Genomic DNA, 13,373 nt, shown 5'->3' on the forward strand with positions numbered 1-13,373 from the left:
AGCTGCTGCACCAGGTGGCTGTGTATCAAAAGTGGAACGTGCCATGTGCTTCTGACTGAGTAAAGTATAAATGGTCATAAATCAAAAGTACAAGAGTCATATGCTCATCGATGTCTCTGTCTTCTGTCAGACTCTTTAGCCTTGTCGACCCTCCACTTTGACTGGTGTGCCTCAACAAACTTTATTTTGCTGAGTCGTGTTGTAGACTCTGGCACCCCTCCCCCTCCTTTTCAGTCTCCAAAGATTTGTTCAGTGAGGCTGCAAAAACCTGCTCTGACAAGGAAGCAATGAATATTTCAGGTACTTGGGCCCAGCAGTAACACGTGGCAAGTACTGCCTGTGTGCATGCTCTGGGAGGCAAATAGGATGTTGGATAATTATGCATTAAACATTTAAAGAAAGAATCCTTGTAAAAAAAAGAAAAGAAAAAAGGAAGCGATTCTACTAATTAATGTAAACAGATCGGTTGGTCAGCGTGATTAGTTCAGCTAAGTCTATTGACTTCATATATTCTATTTAACCAATCGGATGTTCCTCACTGTTGTCTATTCTGCAGAGAGTTTAGCCACCAAAAAAACCAAACTGATAAAACCCTGAATGACCTGAATGAGTTTCTCGTGAATGTGGCTTCACAGTTCTCTGATACTGCTAAACTGAGAAATTGATTAAGTTGACTAAAATTTATTTGAAGACTGAGGCCTGCTGTAACCAGTAAATTTCCCTGTTGTGGGGTCAGGTCTTCTTGTTGCCGCAAAGATTACAATGACATCATTGTCAAACATTGTGTAGGTGGTAAGCTATTTTCCAGCGTGGAGATTCATCAAGCTCACCACAACAGAAGAAAAATGTAACTGCTGGCAATATAGTACATTGCGTAAGTGCCTGTAAACCCCAGCAGTCTCCCACCTTAAACTACTCAATATCGAATGGGTGAAGTCATCACAGCAATTTTGTGCCTATGGATGGATAACAGGGACAATTATATTCTATTCATAGAGGTGTCAGTCGATTACAATTTTTTATCGTAATTAATCGCATGACTTCAATAATTAACTCACGATTAATCACACATTTTACAATTAAATGTACTTTTTTCATATTCTTGTTAACATAAAAGTAGGAAGAAATGTTAATTTAATAGAAATATGGTTACAATAAAATATACAATAAAATATTTTTTTCTATTTTTTCATACCACTAAAATTGGGAAGAAATGTTAATCTAATAGACATATGGCTGCATTATTTTAGTCATTGATACAGTAATTTCATAATTAATATTTTTTTTAATGAAAAATATGTACTGTAAAAAAACAGTGTGACATTGATTTGTGTTGGTCATTTTTCTGTCACTACAAGTACATGGCACAATGGTGTTTGTAAGACAGTGGTGATAGCTCAGTGCATTTTTTTCTCATATTAAGAGTTGACTAATTTTTAAAATGAAGTAACTTGTGAAATACTGCACATTTTAAAAATTGTAAAAAACAACAACAACTTGATCCCAGTCCCCACAAATATATGCATTGTTATTTAATCTATTACTGCTAAATTGTGTTACAATGACTCCTTTGCACAACGTTGAATGCTTTTATTTTGTTAAGTTCAATACGGATGTGCATTGTCAAATGACTCAACTTCACTACATACAAATCAGACAAGATCGGTGTGCTCTTTTCATATTAAGAGCTCTCTAATTTTTAACATGAATTAACTTGCGAACTTCTGTACATTTTTAAAATGGTAAAATACAACATGGCGCCAGTCCCCACAAATATATGCATTATTATTTAATTTATTACTGCTAAATGGTGTTATAGTGACTCCTTTGAACAATGTAGCATGCTTTTATTTTGTTAAGTAATCGGACGCGCATTGTAAAGTGCTGTTTTACTGCAACGAACCAGAAGACATTATCGATGTACTTAAGAGCTATTTTCTGGAGTTGCTGAATAAAATAGCCTCACGTCAAAAGATCAAGTGGCTTGGAGTCACTCCAAGTGACAACACGGCGTCCATTCGGCTCTTGGCTCTCACGGGGATGAGAGCCCATGGACACCCCTTGGAGAGCTTGAACAACCTAGCTCATTGCTAACGGCTAACCGAGTACGTTCTTTCAAAGCAGAGAACCGGCAGTAGTGCTACACAGTCCAAATGGCTCCTCCACTTGAACATTCTGCTCCTTATACACGGTGTATTTTAGCTCCAATGCAGTACAGTGCATTTATATTGGGTAATTTTGACGTGGACCTTTCTGCTGTGTGGCGACTGGAATTCCCTTACTAGAGGCTTTCCATATAAGGTGCGGTCGTTAATCGAGCATTAAAAAAAATTGTGCCGGTAAAAGCCCTTTAAGTTAACGCGATAATTTTGACACCCTTAATTCCTTATTATACTCTGTATTAATATTCACTGACATTATGACACATTTACAGTGCTTGCAGTATTGTACAGGATTCACGTCTCTGAATTGTAATGTATTACACATTCTATGTTAGTTCAATTCAAATGAATACACTGATGATGACCCTCCAGAATATGTATTTTCAACATCTGTCTACTCAACATTTAGCCCTAAAATATAAACTACAGCAACAGCATAAAAATACAAACAAACAACAACAACAAAACTCTTATTTGCCAGAATGAACATGTAGACACCCTGTGCATACACTTTGAAACCCTAAATCAAGTTTAAAACCCTACTTTGAAACACCATCACACGTGTTAAAACCCTATTTGGATCTTTAACCCTAGTTTAAATCCCTACTTTGAAATTATAACTCTAGTTTACCAACCAATTTCAAACCCTAATTCTACTTTCAAACCTGAGGTCACACATGCTGACAGTTGCACCCATCATTCAAAACCCTAACCACAGTCATAAATTGTGAATTTACATTGAACCTCTAACCTTAGTTTATAGTCCTAATTTGAAACACTAAACAATCTGTGGAGTGTGGTGGAGGAGTACTGTGCTGTGAATGACCCGGGGCACTACCCTTGTAACAAGTTACTCTTAAGATTTACTGTGATACTGTGTCACGGTGTTGAATTAATATCCTGTAAAATATAAAAACAAAGGTGGATAAATCTTTTGGTGCAGCTACTTTTTGAAAAAAGATTATGACGGACTGATTTCCAAAGCTTAAGCGAGCTGTTCAATGTGAGCCTGAACCAAATGTAATACTGCCGTGACTTTCAAATGAGTGATAAGTTCCGGTTGACACCTTCTGTTGTCGAGTTATCCTGGCGTCAAGAGTCATGAGAGAGTCACAAGATTTATAGGAGTCAGGCTGTACTGTACTCACTGCATGTCCAATGTAAAAACAGAAAAGCCCTTACTTGAGTACATTCGTCTCTTATTTCTAAAATGGTCCTTCCTTTTGTACTGCTGCAGAGGAAATGAATCACTATAAAAATAATAAAAACTCACACATGCACACAAACCATATTTGGTTTGGAAATAAATGGTCAGCCTCACAGGGAGCAGCTTTACAGTTCACTTGTGACCACTCTGCAATAGTTTTCAATCACATGATCAGTATTTGTTTGTCCGCCATGTTGTCGGTTGAGATTGTGAGGATTCGCCATCTACACAGTCAAGCACCGGAACAAAACAATATGTATGTCCAGGGCCGTTGCTCCCATTACGCAGAGTACGTATAAGGCAAAATCGTCCAGCCATTTTAGGAGCGGGAATTCATTGTGACATCATCTAATGTGTTTTGTCATGCTGGCCTCTGGTTCGACTGCTAACCTTCTCGGTCCAGCCAGACCTCAGGCTTATGACAGGCTGTGGAAGACATTAGGCCAGGTGTCTTGGATTCCTTGCCAGCTTTTGGCATACTGTGCCTATTCCTCCACTGTTGATAATTTTTTAATGTACCACAATTCAATGTACACAGTTCGTACATCTTTACGGGAGTTGTGTGGTTTAGGGTGGAGGGTTATAGTAGTTATGGATTTTGTTGTTGTTTTTTGGTATACTGTTGTTAATTTCTTTTTTACTTTGAAAAGAAAAATCAGTTAGTTTGAACTAATTTGCTCCCAAAAATGTATAAATACATTCTATTTTAAATATTACTAGTGTCCCCCAAAAACTTTGTTTTTATATGCTTTATTTATTTTTATTTATGTTAGAGCACACAGAAGACTTTGATGTAGCCCCTGAACTGAAGAGAACGGTTGAAGCAATGGTAATTATTACAAATACAGCCGTCAGGTGGCAGCAGAATATAAGAGATCAACCAGGGCCATGTTGCAAACAAGCTTTTTTTCCTCCACAGTTTTAAACAGATTTGTGAATAATGATGAAACTTATCTATATTCTACTGTTAATTGCTGCAAAACGGAAACAGATAGAAAGCTCCTTCGCTCCCGGCTGTTTTACTGGATTTTGACTGATTTTGCGAGGTCCACAGAATATTGTGTTCTATTGCTAAAAACATGGAAATTAGGAAAAAAAATTTGAAATATACTTTTTTTCCCCCTAATTTCCATGTTTTTAGCAATAGAACACAATATTCTGTGGACCTCGCAAAATCAGTCAAAATCCAGTAAAACAGAGGAGCGAAGGAGCTTGTTTCAGTGAAAATCGCCGGGAGTGAATGAGTTTAATTAGTTTTTAGAGCGGCTTTATTTTCCAAAAATGCTTATACAGTAACAGTCACAATAACTATAGTGTAATAAAGTTAACTACACTTCCCAAATGACTGGCTCATCTACTTTCTGCCATGCATCTTAAACAAATATATTTATAATCAACCTCAAAAGCTTATGTATGAAATTAATGGACGAAAATGAATGGAAAATTTAGTCTGTTAGTCTGTTTTGGCATAGTGTTTTGCGTTTTTCTATATATTGGCATTATATATAAAATTATATGTTTGAGCATTTTGGTGATAAAATATAATTGTTTTGCTGCTGTTTTATGGGTCAGTTTTACAGTAAACTTCAACTGTGTGTGAAAGTTTTAAGCACACACATTCTTCCTCTTATTTGAGAACTGTGTGAGCAAGAGAGTGCAAAGAGAAACCTTTTTAATTGTTTTAATAAGTTTACATTTATTAAAGCATGTGGAAAAGGGAAAACTAAGTTGATTTTTTTATGTGGTCTGTAAGTTGTGACCTTCCACTTCTTAAATTCAAAACATGTGATGGTGTGTGTTTGTCTCAGATAATCAATCATGTCTCGTGCCAGGTCCTCTCGCCTCGTTTGTGTGTCTCTTTACTTGCCTTGGCCGTTTATAGTCAAGGAGGACGTTTTGATTTTTTTCAAAGTACAAAACAGCGTCATCCTGGCTCTCTGTAATTTTAATCAGCTATGCTCGTATTTGTCATGTAAGATGGTTGTTACGTAATCCTGCATTGGAAACATGATAAGATATTAATATCCATACCACAAAAAAAGAATGCTCATTTATGATCACATGGAATTCTTTGTGAGAGGATGAACCGCAATTTGTCAGCAAAGATGTTTACAGCACACCATCTGTGGAGCTGAATTATTCAAAAGAAAATCCAGATAACGGATGCAATGCAGAAAGTGTCCCCAATCCACAAAATTGCTCTGGGATTTGTGTTTGATATAGAGGACATGCAACAGAATGAAAATACTGCCAACCACAGTAGCTTATTACGTATTCAAAAGTTTTGCATCTCTTCTCCTAGCTCCTGCGGTGGGTCCTGTTGGCTGGTGGTGGCGGTGGGGTCATTAAATCCTCCTACTAGGGTCCAGTTGGTGGGGCTGGCAGACAGCCCAGGGTCACTGGGTTTGGGTGTTGTCCTGTCAGACCGTAAAAGTCTGCCCTTAATTATACCTGCACAGCAGCTCGAGAACACTGATGACTAACGTGCATAATACGTGTAATGGTGTTAATGTGGTAATATGTCCCCATAGACACGCGCCTATGGGATTTAGTTGCTTGATGAGGGACTGCTCCCTAATTGAAAAACTGTTCCAGCATAAAAAGGCATGAATTCATTCTGCATAACCAAGCAGCCAAACAGAAGCTAAAAAAAACAACAACAATTATCAAAAGCAAGTCTTCAGTTTCCTTGAAATATTATTTTACATCACTGGTTGATAAGCCCTGCAATTAAACCCTTACATTGTTAAATTAACGTTGGTATGTGTGCAGCAATTTTATAAACTGCCAAAGAAGAGGAGCTTTGTGACACTGAAAATGTGGCGGCAAGAGCCAAAGTCCAGCTTCCAAGTTTACAGGTCACTGAATTGTCACGTCGAGGGCAGTTAATAATTGTCTGACTCACACTCAATATTTCTAGATGACCTTCAGGGTGCAAAAATGTTGCTGATGCTGCAAGAGACTAACTCCTCCTGAGTGGGTTATTCTATATAGCATGTGTGACCCAGTTAACAAATGTTGCAGGTCAATCTTAAGGCACACGATAGTCATGCACTTGCAAGTAAACATGCACACACTTCACTGCTGTTTGCAGCTTAACTGTTAACCACGTCTGATCCTTAAACCAAAGTCTTACATCACTTTGACTGATACTTCTCCATCCAGTTATGACCAGAGTGTTTGACCGCTCATGTAACACTGCTGATTACTCAGTGAGTAGTAGTTAGCATTTATGTAGCACATTTCATACACAAGGTAACTCAGTGTACTACAAGATGCAACATTTATAAGTATTGAAAACAAAGACCCCAATACAATAAAGGAAAACAAATTAAGTAAGTACAGATAGCTTAGTAAAATTATTAAAAGAACTTACAGTGCATGAATATTTTTTTTTTACCAGTAAATGTTAAAACATTCTTTAAAAGAGTTCAAGCAAAAGCATGAGAAAAAAAGGCATATGCCTACCAGTATTTTAAATTAAGTCATTCACTGCCATTGACGGCTATAGACGTCAAAAATGTTTTTTTAATATTTCTATTAGGTTTTTTTTTTAAATCCACTTTTGCTAACAAGAGTATGAAAATCTAGAATTTTTTAAAATTGTAAATATAGAACAGATATAAAATGAGTAAATAATCGTTAGTTAACTAGTGAAGTCGTGATTAATTACAATTTAAAAAATGTAATCGCCTGCCGGGCCTAATTTTAGAAAAAATATAAAAAATAAGGGCCGTTTAATCGTAATTAATCGCATGATAATTTTATATCTGATATTAATGTACAAATATATAGGTTTTCATAAAAAATGAAATGAAAAATTGTTAAACTAATAGAAATAGTTCACATTATTTGTTTACGTCTATAGTAAATGGTAGTGAATGAGTTAAATGAGTGCAAGAAAGGACTGTGATGTTGTAGAATCTGCTACGGCACAAAATTAGACTATAGAATTATTTACACTGATGGAATGCTGCACTGACTTAATATATTCTGTATGTTAGTTACACCATTCACGTGTACCATATTAGTTTCAAATAAACTTGTGAGTATGCCATAATAACGTAAAATTAAGTTGGTTTGCAACTGAATGTCCTTTTGTAGGGAGGCTGACCTGGGGTGTATTTCACAAAGTAGGTTTAGTTATAACCCTGGGTCAAGAAACCCTGAAATGTGTGAAACTCTGCGTCTTCCGTTTCAGAAAGGGAGGTAACTCTAGCCTGTTTCATAAAAAAGAGGTCATTTCAGCTCTCGGTCAGTTACCATAGCAACATTGTCCATGAATCAAACCTAGTTTGTGGCAGGTTTTTCACAATGAACCTTGAGGTTTTCTCTGTCCCCGCCTCCTTTCAGCCACACATAACAATTAATTTCCTTTTTTTTTTTTTTTTTTTAAGACCTCAGTATTGTTCATTCGGTAATGTCATCATCATTGCTCTTTTTTTTTTTTTGTATGTGAGTGAGTATGTGTAAGTGTATGTGCGTGTGTGCGTGGTTGTGTGTGTGTGTGTGTGTGCGAGTGTGTGTGCGTGCGTGCGAGTGTGTGTGTATTCGTTAGTTCACCAAAAACCTATTAAAAAAAATCCCATACCATTCACCTAAACCGAACACCGCCGTCAAGAGACCCGAGGAAGGACCAAAGAAAACAAAGGAAAGTGAAATCCAGCACCGACCAGACACCACCCACCGGGCCACCAACCAGAGTTCTTCACCAACCCCAGAAACATCTAAATTCCAACAAATCCAAAAAATCAGGGAGACCTCAAGAGACCAAAGGAGAGACTGAGGAAAGGAAGGAAGGACAAACGAAGCAGAGTGAGATCCACAGACACCAGCCTCCACCGATTCAACGACCTGAGGAGGAAGCAGATTGTGTTTGAGTTTCGATAGATGCTGGTGTGGTGGACCTGGCATGCATGAAAATCTCCACCAAAGAGGGGAGCCGTCGACCCCTGCCAGGACAGAGCAAGCGCAACACCTCAGGGCCCCCCAGGCCGCGGCAGCGCCAAAGGACGACCCCCGCCCCGCCAGGGCCACCGGCCGGAGAGCAAACCCAGGAGCAGGAGCGCCCCCCGCCCCAACACGACCCGCGCCCCTAAACCAACGCAGCAGGACGGGGCACTGCAGGCCCGCCAGGCACCGCACCGGTCCACAGCCCCCGCTCCCCCCACGACCCCCCTGCCCCCCATCCACCCCAACGCCGCCCCCAAGCCCCCAGACACCCCCCCACCCCCAGCACCCCATTAATGAGATACAATTCAACAGGCTTTTCCTGTAATATTATTGTGATCGCAAAGGACTACATTTAAATTTACGCATTGACACGACACTTGAGAAGCAACGTTCTCACACGCCGCCTTCCTCTATGGGGAGCCGCTGCGGTGTTGCACTTTTTTTCTAAAGACATGTTCAAATTCGCCATATGATTGCATTAAGATTTTCAGTTGAAAGGGGTTAAAAAAAACAACAAGAAAACACGGAAGCAGACGGCAGCGCCGCGCTCTGCGCTTTCCCGTTGCCCTGGTGACTCGACGAATCAGGGCTCCATTGATGTGGTCTTTTTATTGTAGTGGCACCACCAGGTGAAACTACTCTGCATTGATATAACTACCTCAAATCAGCTGTCCTGGAACCGAAAACGCAGAGTTTCCTCTCTCAGTGTATGTCAACCCGCTGTTCAGGGTTGGTCTCGGTGTTTTGCTTTGTGAAATGGGCTTCTGGTGGTTTCTACATGCGTTGGACTATTTACTGTGTTGTGTGAGCAGTCATGTGACCAAGCAGGCATGCCATAAAGGGTTGCTTTATGACTTCTTTAGCCTTTAAAATGTATGCATTGTTTGTATTTAAGCAGGAAATTGTGTGACAGTTTTTTAAGATACAGGCCAGAATGCAAATGATTGTTGGCTGGACTTTGGTAACTCCAAAACACATTAGGTTTGGTCAACCACATGCATTTATTTTTGTATGACTGCCATTTTTTTAAATACTCACTGAGACTCATGCATATAGACAAATGTAACATGACTGAAAATTACACAGCCGAAAAAACTTTACTTTTTTGGCCTTGATCATTGTTTTATTTTGTCCAACTAAGTGCTTATTATGTGGACTATCAAAAGACTATTATCTTGTTTTCATGCATTTTCCCCCCATGCTGGTTGACCTTTTCTTTCCTGTGAATAGTTTTGTTATGGCTGCAATGGTAGACATTAGACATATTGTTGGACACAATCTAAAAACAATTATATCAACATGGCGCAAAATTGTACAATTTTGGAAATATCATTGATCAGAAAATAAAGAGAAAATAATAAATGTTAAAAAACGTTAAAATTAAATATTAAAAAAAAGTGTTATTATACCTGATTAAATTGTCAATTTTGATGGCAATTAGTTGATTAATGGCCTAAGATGCAGTTACATTACTTCTGCTATCTAGCTACTGTATCTAGACTAGATAGATAGATAGATAGATAGATAGATAGATAGATAGATAGATAGATAGATAGATAGATAGATAGATAGATAGATAGATAGATAGATAGATAGATAGATAGATAGATAGATAGATAGATAGATAGATAGATAGATAGATAGATAGATATATAGATGGATAGATACTAGTGTGTGCATAAAGCTGACAACTGATTCTTTATTGGCAAAAAAGATCAGCAGACATTTGCTAATTTATTACAGTAATTATCATTTTTGTATACATTTTAAAACAACAACAACAACAACAACAAAACCCTGGTTTGTAAAGGTCAGAGAGTGTTTAGAGTAAAAGAGTCTTGAGATATTCTTGCATGTTCGGTGTGGTGAACAGGATTGTGCATCTGCTGGTGTGTGTGGGTTAACATGAAAAGGAGTAAAGCCTAGCTTGAAGATGATGGTGTTTGTTGTATAATGCACTCAACTGTGCATGTCCACCCACTCTCCTTCTCCCTATTCTCCATTACGTGATACTCTTCAACCCAAATCCCCCCTCAGTATCCATCATCCCAACATCTGTTCCACAATCCCTCCATAAGTTCATTATTTATGGCACATCCCTTTTCATTACTGTCATTGCTGGTGAGTTTTTACATGATACGTCACCCAACGAGCTCCTCTCCCTTGATCTGTATAGAGAATCTATTAAACACACGCAAAAGCACTAACACGAGCACCGCGTCACAGAAGGAATGACATCAGCTATTGCAAATGCAATAGAGGCAAAGGAACAAACCACTGAGTCTTGTTTGTGTTGGCCACAGAATGTAGACAACAGTTTGGTGTGGGTTGTATTGATGTAAACTAGACTGGAATCTGTATTGACATTGACATTCAGCTGACTGACACAAATCTTCCCCATTCGGTGTGCGCATTTTTATACTGCTCTTGGATTGGATTTCATTAGATGATTTCTGGACTTTGAAAACATTGACAATAGACATTTGAAAATGAAAATGCTGTAACCATGCTGAAAATGATTCATAAGCAATTGCTACCATATTTTGTGGCTTTGCTCGATCGGTTGAATTTTTAGGGCCAGAGTTTACGGTGACCAACTGTGAGCTTCGAGCATATTTACTCATCAGACGTGGTGGTAATGTGCGTGACAGAAGCCAATCAGGGTCAGTCTTTTCCTCCTCTACTTTGCCTGTTGAAGTAAAAAAGCAATAACGTGACGGGCACACAGACATATTAATTAAGAACCTGGACTCACAATTGGTCTTGCGGCAGAAGCCAAAGGGCAGCCATCATCGATGCCTTGTTACTGACATCTATTCGGTTTTCACTGATCAGTGTGTTTTATGTTACGATCCCTGTCAATGAACAAACGTCACTGTTTGCATCGACCATTCCGTTATCTCAGTAATGAGAATCGTGACTAACAGATTTACAGGTTTACATTTTGCAGGGATTTTTCCCCTGATGGGCTTTACTTTCATACCATCGTTCATGGCTTCTGCGAGCCAAGGTTATTGCTCTCAATTGCCCTGGGTTGATTAGTGATCAGTCCAGATGTTGTCTGCCTTTTAATGTTAGACATTGCACAATGATGAGTTTAAAGGTTGCTCATCCATCCTTTTTTTTTTAACATCACATTTTGTATCCAGGTCAATGACTGTTTTTGTTCCACAGTATTTAAAGTTCCGCCTATAAATCAGCACAATAAGTGTAATTATACATTGTTTAATGATCCTGTTGTTCTACTTTTCCACCTTGCAATGGTATAATTGGTAACGCGGCACCCAGCAGGTCGAGGAAGTGGATTGCTGTACACAAAATGAAAAAAAAAATGTGAACCATTTTAACCTTTAAAGGTTTTGGTGCATGCTCTTGGCTCTCATTCTTAACACATTTCCGTTGCCGTGACATACACCTCCTTATGCCCAATTCTACAAAGTCAAGAAAAATAAAAGAAAGGCACAAAAATAGGGCCTATTTTGTTTAACCGGTGACATGTGAGCTTTAATTGTTTTTGTTCTTGCCACCTGTACTTTGGCGTTATGCAACACACACAATGAATATGTGTTAGCAAGGTGTGTCGAAACAGGTGAAAATTGCATATAGTTTTGCCAAAAGAGTGACTGATTCAGTGGGTTCAAGCAACTGAACATTTGATCCAGACAATAGAGTTTAGTGTTTAAGCATTTGAGGAAAACTACATTTAATTTAATTTAATCATTTAATTTACTGGCGCCCGAGCTGCCTGAAAATTATGGATGCCCAACATTGCCAAAATTCAAAATAAATAATTGACGAAATAAAAAAATAAAAAAATGACAGTGAAAATAAAAACAGATATAAAAAAATATATATTCAAAAATGTAATTAAAAAAAATATATATAAATGGAAATAAAAACAACAATTTAAAAAATATTTTTGAAATTAGGATACATTTATAAAACTACATTTAATTTAATCCTTCTCTACAATACCTGAGTAATGACAGGACACTTCCTTTTCATCATTCAGCATTCATCATTTGCTGATAATGAAAATTTGCAGCTGAATATTTTCAACCCTGTTTTCATGTTTTTAGTGTCTGGTGGACTGAGCCAGACAGACAACACAACAGGACCGATTGTGTGCGCTGGTATTCGGTACGGTTACCCTGGCTAACATTGAAAAGTGTTATTGACATTGAGCAAAACAGTGTGTTTGGGGCATTGGGCAAAAGGAAGAATGTCAAGGGCCCACAAAGGACATGCTGGTGTGTATGTACATAATAAGCTTGATTGAGCAGATGAGTTGTGTTCACAACAAAAGATGGACTTTACAGTGATAGGAAGAATTCAATCCAGGGATTAGTAATGTGGACTAACAGTGCTCCAGGCCCCAGGGCAGACTTTCTGGTTGACTGACTGGAGGGACGAACATGTCATGTGACTCTTGTTTAGGAGACAGAGTGGCCGCTGTTTGTATGTCACATATGACCCGTTAGCATGCACGCTGCACACATCCTCCAACCTTTTACACAAACGTGAACTATTTTACAGACCTCATGCACGGCATCATTTATTTATCTATTTATTTGTTTGTTTGTTTATTAATTAGGATCCCCATTAGCCATCACTCCCTAGTGGGAGTAATGTCTGGCTATTCTTCCTGGCGTCCGTACACATAACAGTTAAATACATAATAAAAACATGCAAAGTAACAATTAAAATTATCAACGGTAGTACCAAACAAAAAAACTACAATATTCAATTTAATAATTTCCCACAAAGTGGACCACTGATTACAATTAAAATAAATAATTAAAAACAATTTTAGCATTTTGCAAACAAACAAACAAACTCAATACCTAAGCATATGAAACAAAAGTAAAAAACAAAAACAAAAACCACAAAATCAGATTTAATTCAATTACCTTTCTAAAACCATCTGTTTATATTTGAAATTAGTTCTGCTATCAAGTGATAGCATTTTAAACATTTCCGGTGGAAATAACTACCAGGGTGCCATCTGAATGAAAAACAACCTCTGTTGTAACTTTGAGATTGTGTAATAG

The sequence above is a fragment of the Leptonotus elevatus genome, chromosome 11 (genome assembly GCF_054856555.1).
Source record: "Leptonotus elevatus isolate MCC_2025b chromosome 11, RoL_Lele_1.0, whole genome shotgun sequence".
Taxonomy (NCBI): domain Eukaryota; kingdom Metazoa; phylum Chordata; class Actinopteri; order Syngnathiformes; family Syngnathidae; genus Leptonotus; species Leptonotus elevatus.